Genomic DNA, 10,011 nt, shown 5'->3' with positions numbered 1-10,011 from the left:
TGAATGGCCGGCTTGGGAAGTAAGAAATACTATATATCCCTCCTTATCAAAATGAAGGTCCATCATCTAGTGTTCATGAATAGCCGGCTTGGGAAGTAAGAAATACTATCCCTCCTTATCAAAATGAAGGTCCATCATCTAGTGTTCGTGAATGGACCAATTGGGAAGTGACTACAACTGATAATGAGGACTTAATTCGAAGTGATGAGGAGTATGTTATTGAAACCGATGAAGAGGATCAAGGGCGAATTGATGCTAATTTTAGTGATGACGAGTCTTTCTTTGTTCCGTGTTCTTTGGATCCTGATCATGACGGTGGCTTAAATGCACTCGCATGTGCCATTCAAGATGAAGGTATTGAATGGATTGAAAATTCAAATGTCAACAACAAAGATGTATCGGACCCGGTGGAATTCGAAAAATGTGAAGATCAACGACAACGGTTTCTTCTGGGTAATGAAGTAATTAATCAAAGCGTTGTTGATGCATATAATGAACAAAATATTGATCAGGGTCCTCCAAGTGATGAAGCATGGGCTAATCGGACTTTTTCTGATAAATCATCGCTAGTGAACGCACTAGATTCTTGGCACATTGCACCTAATGTGCAGATTAAAATTGTTAAGTCAAATACAACTAGATATACTGTGAGATGTGTGGTCGATTCTTGCCCATGGAGATTACATACCTCTCAACCGAAAGGTAGTTCATTTTTTAAAGTAAAGACTTATAAAGGTTCGCACACATGTTTGGTTCCAATTCTAAATACAAGACATCGAAACTGTACATCATCTTTCATATGTCAATTTATACTACCTACACTGAAGGCAAGGCTTACTATGAGTCCTATGAAAATTCAAGCTCGAGTTCAGAGTGAGTTACATGTTAGCATATCATATAGTAAGGCTTGGCGGGCCCAGAATAAAGCACTACAAATTATATACGGCAGTTGGGAGCAATCATACTGCGACCTTCCTCGATACTTCTCTATGTTGGAATCAACAAATCCTGGAATTATTACGAAGATTGATTTTATTAGTGTGACGAGCAATACTAGAATGTTTTCACGAGCCTTTTGGACTTTTGGATTTCGATTCGTGGTTGGGAGTATTGCCGGTGTAACGTATCGAAACCTCGATAGCGATTATCAAACTATAGTCAAATTGGTTAGATTACCGAGAGAAATGGATGGACAAACTCTAGTTGACATTCTAACAATGTTGGAAGGGTTAAAGTCGAGTCCCGAGAGTGTTAAGCAAGTTTTAGCATTGCTCGGCGTAATTTAAAAGTGAACGATGCGAAAAAAAAAATGGTTGGGCAAGTGCCATTAAGCGTTCCAACAATATTAGAAGGGTTAAAAAAGAGTTCTAAAAGAGTTAAAAAGGTTTTAGCATCGATCGGCGCGAAATAGAATCGAAAACGGCACAAAACTAGCACTCTGGGCAAAGTGTACCGGTACAGCCATCGAGTTGTCACCGGTACAGCCCTGCAGCCCGAGAAGAGATTGCTCTCGGGTTTGATTTTTCACAAAAAATGTACCGGTACACCCTTGGTGTGTACCGGTACACCCTTGGTGTGTACCGGTACACTTTGGTAAAATCCGATGAGGCTGATCTCGGGTTGCCTCTGCGTAGAAAAAGTACCGATACAAAATCCCGTATACCGGTACACTTTGGTCTGGCAGCACAAAATAGGTCTGCTGCAAATACAGGTGTTTGGAGGGTTTTGTTGTAATTGTTACAACATGTTAAGACCCCAATACCCCTTCTCTCTCTCTCCCATAGCCATTCACTCCTTTCCTCTCATTTCTCTTATTTTCTCTCTGTAGAGAGCTCTCCAAAAGGTGAATTTGGAGGAGATTTGAAGGAGAAGCTTGGACTTTAATGGCTTAGAGAAGATCTAGAGCTCTCCTACAAGGTGAACTTTGGAGAGCTTGGGGCAAAGGTGAGGCTTTATAAAAAATTGAGTCTAGGGTTTGGATATGTACCTTAGGAAGCTAGGTTTTGGAGGCCATAAACACCATGAAATTCATAGGTGCTTCATGAGCTCACATGGTGAAAAGCTAGGGTTAGCTTTAGATGCCCTAGAAATGGTTTAGATGATCCTAAATGAGCTTCTAGATGTTGGACAAGCTCTCTTTTACTTATTTTAGAAATCAAAACCTAGGTTTGAACAAATGGTGTTGTTAGGGCACCCAATTTGGGACTTTTGCCTCCGAATGTTTCTAAGACAAATTGACCTTGTAGAAACCTAATTAAGGGTATTCCTGACACGTTGGGTAACTCGGTTTGATGTTACGAAAAGCCTATTTAGGAGTTCTAAGTATTAAGCCTAATTTGGCTTCGTTTTGCCGCAGGCAATAAAGTAAGGCTTCAAAAATTTTAGAAAATTCACCGTAGCACCTTTGCAACCATACAACGTGGGTGGTGCTATCCGGAATCGGTGAAATTCCCTTTATGTCTAAAAGTGTCATTTTGTTGAGCATATGTGAATGTTGAGTGATTTGCATAATAGGATTAATGGAGAGCTTTTGTTGCATTTTATGAGTATAGATGCATGTGAAATGAGAGTAAAGAATGAGAATTTGTAAACCCTATGTATGCATGAAAGGTGATAAGAACCTAGGTAAGGTAAAGAACCAAAATGACATAATGACATATGAATTGGGTGGCATTAGTAAATGTCAAGCATGCAAATGAACACTAGAGTGTGTGGCATTAGTAAATGACAAGAATGCAAGAGTTGAACACTTAGAGAACAAATGTGGCATTAGCGAATGAGTACAAAGAACAAGTTAGTGTATATGACACTAGTATTAGTTAATGAATGCAAGTAAAGAACAATAGTGACATGGTGACATAGAAACCTTAAAGATAAGGGTCATATGAGCATTGGAATCTTAAAACCTAAGAATTGATCTTACTCGCCTATAGTCTTAGCTTGAGGGAGGTCGCTCTCCCTCAAGCGGTGTGCTCCGGAATTGTCACCACTGGGAAGGGGAATCCCCAGAGGACGGTCCCAACGGGAGGAAGCTAAGGGCCCGAAAATTGAGATTTTGAGTTGGTGAGTTATGGAACCCTACGGGAGGAAGCTGAATGCCTAACAGGCTGAGGGCCCAATAGGTTAGCCATAAGATTTTGGTAAAGAAAATGTAAACTTGCATTCATCATGAGCATCTCATTGAGCATATGATTGAGTTTATTATTCAGGCATATTAGCTGCATTTGTTAGTCGGTTATTATCTTTCCTTTCTTCTATTATGCCTGATTTAGACCTAGTGGGAAAGTCGGCGAGATCGGGGCCGAACCCACTGGAAACTTTGTTGTAGTTCTCACCCCACTATTTCCATAGAGCCGGGGCCGAGCGAGCCGGCGGACGATCGCGGTAAGGGTATCGCACCCTAGCCAGAGACCGCCCGAGATACTTTTACATTTTGTAGTTGCATACCCCTTTATATCATCTTTTGTATTTGATGATTTTAGTTGTATCAAAGATATTTAAATGAATGATATAAAGGATTACAATTTAAATGCAAATAGTTGTAATATGTGATATATAAAAGAAATGATGCAAAGTTGTAAAAGAATTTGGTTAAAGTAGTATGCATGTATATGATTTAAAATTAATCATAGTACTTGTATGTTGAATAATTAGTTCTTTCACTTTGGCTATTGCTTGCCCTCGTGCAAGTCATTGTGTATACTTTCGCTTATGCAAATTTTACACTCTGTTGATACTTGTTGTGGAGCCTTGGACGGACAGAAGAGGCTCTGTCCGTTCGGCGTCTGTTCGACGTGCTCGAACCGTCCAAAAGGATCGGGTTCGGGGCGTGACAGCCGGCCATTATTTAGTATCAATGCTACCCATTTGTATAGAAAATATGGAGGCCACGCATTAATTGCTACAGGTGTCGATGCCAATGGTGGTTTATTTCCGCTAGCTTTCGCAATTTGTAAGGGGGAGAATGGCTCGAGTTGGGAGTGATTTTTAAGTTGCCTAAGAAGGTATATAACAAGATCTCGAGTTATTACACTAATATCAGATCGTTTTAAAGGGCTAGCGAACCTCGTTGCACTTGTATTCCCACCATCTGAAGGTCATACTCATCGATGGTGTTTGCGACATATGAAGGCCAATATGAATATTCATTAAAAAGCAAAATACTTACTTAAAATATTTTATCGAATTGGGAATGCTTCAAAAGAACGACAATATTACGCATTAAAGGAAGAATTGAAGGCTATGGATGAAGAAGCTTATCTTTTGGTTGACAATCTTCATAACGATAGGACATACTGGGCTAAAGCTTTTGATGGTGGTCGACGATTCGGTATTATGACAACTAACCGATCAGAAAGTTTAAATGGGGTGTTGAGGGGAGTTTGCGCCTTACCAATTACAGCTTTTGTGATGACAACGTTTCATCGAGTAGTAGAATTTTTTCTAAAACATCGGGCGGAGGGCGCTGCAATGTCTACGCAATGTCTCGACTGTTGAAAACACCATCAATAGCCAGATGAGAAGTACTAGAGCATATACAGTTCGACGATTTGGATTTCACGAGTTCGGGCGGAGGGGGAAGGTCGAGTGTTGTTATTTCGGGACATTACTTCAGGTACAATTCCTTACTAGCACCCTTACAATACTTACACTTAAGTCATGATTTTTGTTTCCATTTCTAACTATCTTTTTTTGTATAGATATAGGCATGGGACCACCTATACATTGGCCGCCCTGAGATAGTAGGACCGCAGCCAAAGTTTGCCAACATGCTACTAGGGTGTCGGTAAGTATTTTTTCATTTTAAGTTTTCTATATACTATTTATTCATAACTAATATGATATAAATGAATCAGGTGGAATACCAGGCTAGCTTTTCGGGACAATGTCGGGGCTACTGACATTGAGTTTTATCATGATCAGCTGGATCAGCAATTAGAGTCTCAGGTAAATAAAAGTTTCTCAATCTGTGGAATTTTGTATTCAAAGCTTATCTACTTATTTTTTGAATTGAAATTTTGTTGTAGCTTAAATTCCAGTAGGTCAATATAGTAGTTTAAGGAATAAACATAGAGAGAACTAGTCCAAAAATTGCATCAAGATAAGGCAAGTAGTGACTTATACACCTAGTATAGCATCAAGATAAGGCAAGTAGTGACTTATACACCTAGTATAGCATCAAAAACTGCATAATATGGTGAATTTGGCATTTTGCAATGCGCTTTTGCGCTTCCGGCCACTTGATCATCTTTTCGTAGCAATGTTGTCTAATATACGCAACTTAAACACGAGATCAATATATAGCAATTTTGATAACTAATCATATGTATTTTTCACAATAGATTACATAGAGGCCTTATACAGACACAGTGTTAGAGACGCTCCCATCTTTTTGTCTGGCGGGGTCCCAAGTTTGGCGATCGAGTACCACCTTAGTCTGTTTCCACATTATTGAGCTGCATCATCCGGATCGTGTGCTTCGACAGTTTGGGCTATTACAGCATATACCTGAAGCAGTGCTTGCCATACCTCGCATCAATTCACGAGGTAGAACAGATGAGGATTGGGCGGCATACCATGCTTCATACATTCAGCGTTGGAATGATAGATTGGTAGATATAGCAGAGGTGGACCCTGAGATAGATCCAGATCCTATACGAGCTACCACTATTTACATGCAGTGGTATTGGACGATCACCATGGGGTAGATATCTACACCTGTACAAAGGCCACCCCTCGCGTATCACCCACGTGGTCACGTCGAGAGTATTGGTATGATTGTAATATATAATATCTTTTTATATTTATTTTTATATATACAAGAAAGTTTCGTATAATCTTTATGATGGTGCTTTTATTTCAGGTCGATATCGTGCAGAGATCACATTATACGATCAGATGTGTCTGCCGGATATTCCAGGAGGTGGAGTATTAGATGCCCTATCACACGTTGCCGATCAGATGGAAACAGTTTTGGAGACTTTACCTACGCTTCCACACACTGTACCTCCACGATCAGCAGACTATGGTGGAGCATCGACGTCCGGCCATGCACCAGTATATAGTCCACCGAGGCCATCATCACCGATAGAGGAGCCACCTTATGTTATGGACACGGCACCAGCACCAGTACCAGAGGATCCACCTCGGCCTATTGATATTGTTTATCATAGGCACCGACGACACATGCGGTATCATCATACAGATCAGCCCTCTTCTTCAGCTCCTCCGCGGCCAGACATAGTACCGACACCTACTATGATTGAGCACTAGATCGGACGGGTGATCGAGACGCAGGACACTCAGCCGGTTATTGAGGGTGCTGCTATCGAGCATCTCGACCAATTGGAGATCTTAGAGCCTTTTGATGAGCATGGTGTTGATCGTGGTCGCAGACGTAGTGGACGACGTGGTCGAGGGAGTAGGAGGAGATCATGATATTATATTTCTATATTATTGTAAAACTTGCTTTAATTTTTGATATTCTGTTGTGATTATCTAGTATTAATGCTTTATTAAGATTCTGTTGGTACTGATGTGTGTATTGTTAATGCTGAATTATTTGTATTGTTGGATTGAATTTGTTGTTGCGTTGTGATGTTGTATTGTACTGTTGTGCTAACCTCGTTGTGATGTTGTATTGTTGATTGATCTGGTTTTTTGCGCCAGCAAAAATGTCTAAGTGCTGGTAGTTGTATTGGACACGGTGAACCAGTCACCGTGTCCAATACAAATATCTAGAACTTAGCCAAAAAAGGCTAAGTCGCAGGTAGTTGTATTGGACACGGTGAATGATTCACTATGTCTAGACACGGTGAATAGTTCACCGTGTTTAGACACGGTGAACCATTCACCGTATCCAATATATGTACCTAGTTCTTAGCCAAAAAAGGGCTAAGTCGTAGGTAGTTGTATTGGACACGGTGAATGGTTCACCTTGTTAAACACGGTGAACCATTCACCTTGTCCAATACAAATACCTAGTTCTCAGCCAAAAAAGGGCTAAGTCACAAGTAGTTGTATTGGACACGATGAATGGTTCACCGTGTCCAATATATTATACACACTAGCTTGGGTGTGTATAATAATATATAGGAACGGTGAACAGCATTCACCGTGTTTTGAACACGGTTGAATGGTTCCAACGGTGTTTAACTTAAACACCTGGCCCAGCCTCTGCACGCTGTGTGCCCTTCGTGGCATAGGCGGCTAGAGCCATTTTTTGCAATTTCAAAATTTGAAGTGGCTAACTTTAAAAATAAAATTTGTCAGGGGTATTTGCCAAAATACAGCCCATATATATATATATATATAATATATATATATTATATATATATATTTATATATATATATATATAGATAATATATCATATATATAGGAGAGCGCTACTATACTATTATGATATTGCCCTTCGTGCTCATAATTGTTTTTAGATGATGGAAGCTTCCGAATCGACCGATCCACTCGTTAAATATGATCTACGAGTAATTTGAAATTCTAAAAAATTTCGTCAATTTTTTCGAAATCATAAATAAGTCATCAAGCGGGCATCAGAAATGAACGGTCAAAATTGGAATGATGTCTTAAAATGGATGATCCGGATCCTTCCATATTTAAGATCGCGAGTAATTGATCCTTAATCTATGTTATGTAATAGAATATTTCTATTAAAATTCAACTCATATTTCGGTATTCTTTTGCACCGCGTTAACTGGCAAGTATTCCTACCGGCCGTTAAAAATTGTCAATTTTGTTGACTTTTGATCATAACGTAAATGATATCGAAAAATATGAATTTGATTTCTTAGAGATGTTTTAAATGCTCTAGAAACGTTTAATGGTTGTGGATTGCGGAATTCGAGCAAGCTCTAATCATCGAGAACATACTTTATTAGTACGAGGCGAGTCAACTCATAATTATATAGAGCCGACTTCAGCCTCTCTCTCTTCACTTCTTCTCTTCATTCCTCTCTCCGTCACCTCAGTCGTCTCTCTCCCTTCTCTATATATTATATATATATATATATATATTATATATAATCGAGGCTACTATCTTCTGGGAAGTACTGGACCCTTCCGTTCTTCAGTCGTTTTTTAGATTGCTGGCTTCGATCGTCGATGGCTTCGTTAAAACTTTGATCTAGAGTATTGAAGTACCTAGAAAATAAATTTTGCAATTTTTCGATATCATTTGCATAGTGAACTAAAGGGGTCAAAAATCAACTGGCTGACAATAAAAATCTTAACAAAACGTGATAATATCATGACATTAAACAATTTGGAATCAAGATATTGATCTGTTGTATATGTATATAAGAATTTTCTATTCAAAATATTTAGTGATTTGGATATTTCTAACTACCGTTAAACGTTTCAAACGTGCTCATCAGGCCATTAAAATTATTGATTTGTGAGTCCCTTATCGATCACTAGACAAATATATCAAAACATCATAACATTTATTTTCTAAAATATTTAAATACCTAGCATCTAAGTTGAAGCGAGACGATCGACAATTCGTAAGCGCGCAATCATCAGAAACGACTGGAAGCACGGAAGCTCCGTGCTTCTAGAACATAGGTAGCTTCACTATTATATATATATATATATATATATATATGAGTACGAGAGAGAGAAGAAGACCAGAGAGAGAGAGAGAGAGCAGAAGGAGAGAGACAGAGAGAGCTAGTCTCTCTACTAGTTAGTAAATTCGGAATATTGAGCCGATTTTTTGAAAATTAAATTACACGGGGGGTTGGTATTTTTGAGAAAATAATTATTCGTGAATTATTCGCGAATTCAAACGAATTAAACGAATTAAATTATTCGAAAAAATACGTTGAAATTTTGGAGAAAAATAATTATCGTGAATTATTCGCTTGATGTCCCAGCGCAGGCCGCAGCCCAGGCTGTGGCTTCCGCACGGCCCGCCACAGCGCTGGCTTAGCGCGTTTGCTTGCGTACTTGCGTGGCGCGCATCCGCATGGCGTGCTTTGCGCGGGGTCGCGAGCACGGAGCGTCGCCGGCCCCTGCGGGCCTTGTGGCTCGCCCCAAAAGAAAAAAAAAAAAAAAAACCCCAAAAAAATATATATCAGTTGATCAAAAAAATTTAATCTCTTATGGACTATCTTAATCTCTTATTTGCTTAATTATTTATTAATTTTGAGGCATAATATAGTTTGCTATTTTTTTTACTTAATTAACTTAATTTTGTAGCTCTTTATTCTTATAATTTTAAGAAATATGAGTATTTATGCTAATAACATAAATCTTGAGAGAAAAAAAAACTTAATTTAATGGCCAAATTTTTTATCCCGAATTTTTAATTAGTGAACGTATAATATCCGTATAAATCACGTATCCGAATAATTGACGAATCCATTTTTTAGCCGTATTTTTCAACGAATTTAAAAATTAGAAAACGAATTTTATTCGAATTATACCTGTACTGAATTTTTGCCGAATCCGAATTAACTAACTATGGTCTCCTATACTATCTATAGTACCGGGGCTCCAGTACTATAGTCTCATTTTCGATCTTAGGGTGTTCAAATCAACGATCCACACCGTTAAAACTGATCTAGGGTATTTAAAGTTTTTAGAAATAAAATTTTATTTTTTTTCGACATAGTTTACTTTATGATCAAACCATTTCAAAATTGTCAATTTTCAATGGCTACTATTGCAAGTTTAGAGTTTAATGGTGTAGAAGAATCTAAATTTCTTCAAATTTTGATAGAAAATAATTTAAACTATCTAGATTAAGGTTAACATTCTTGATCTTGAATTTAAAAGTCATATACTCAAATTTAAAGATTATTCAATTTCCACCGTCCATTTTGACATAATTTATATGATATGAAAGATATCATAGTCTCGAGGCGATGATATCATAATAAAAGCTAGAATCCCACAAGTTTAATTGTTAGGTATGGCAATTTATACTAGATCCCATATACTTCAAGAATCCTTATTTTACAATCAAAAAAAGCTGTAGTAAATGAGTCATT

General features: G+C 38.3%; 1 long non-coding RNA gene across 1 annotated transcript; it reads left to right on the top strand.

Annotated features, from left to right (window-relative positions):
* LOC109718797 lies at positions 3,848-6,549 on the top strand. Its single transcript, XR_002218520.1, has 5 exons — positions 3,848-4,615; positions 4,701-4,786; positions 4,857-4,947; positions 5,343-5,772; positions 5,864-6,549. It is a non-coding gene; the product is annotated as an uncharacterized LOC109718797 (long non-coding RNA).

The sequence above is a fragment of the Ananas comosus genome, linkage group 12 (assembly GCF_001540865.1).
Source record: "Ananas comosus cultivar F153 linkage group 12, ASM154086v1, whole genome shotgun sequence".
Lineage (NCBI taxonomy): Eukaryota > Viridiplantae > Streptophyta > Magnoliopsida > Poales > Bromeliaceae > Ananas > Ananas comosus.
Note: the sequence above shows the minus strand (reverse complement) of the source record. Positions and strands in the feature narration are given on the sequence as shown.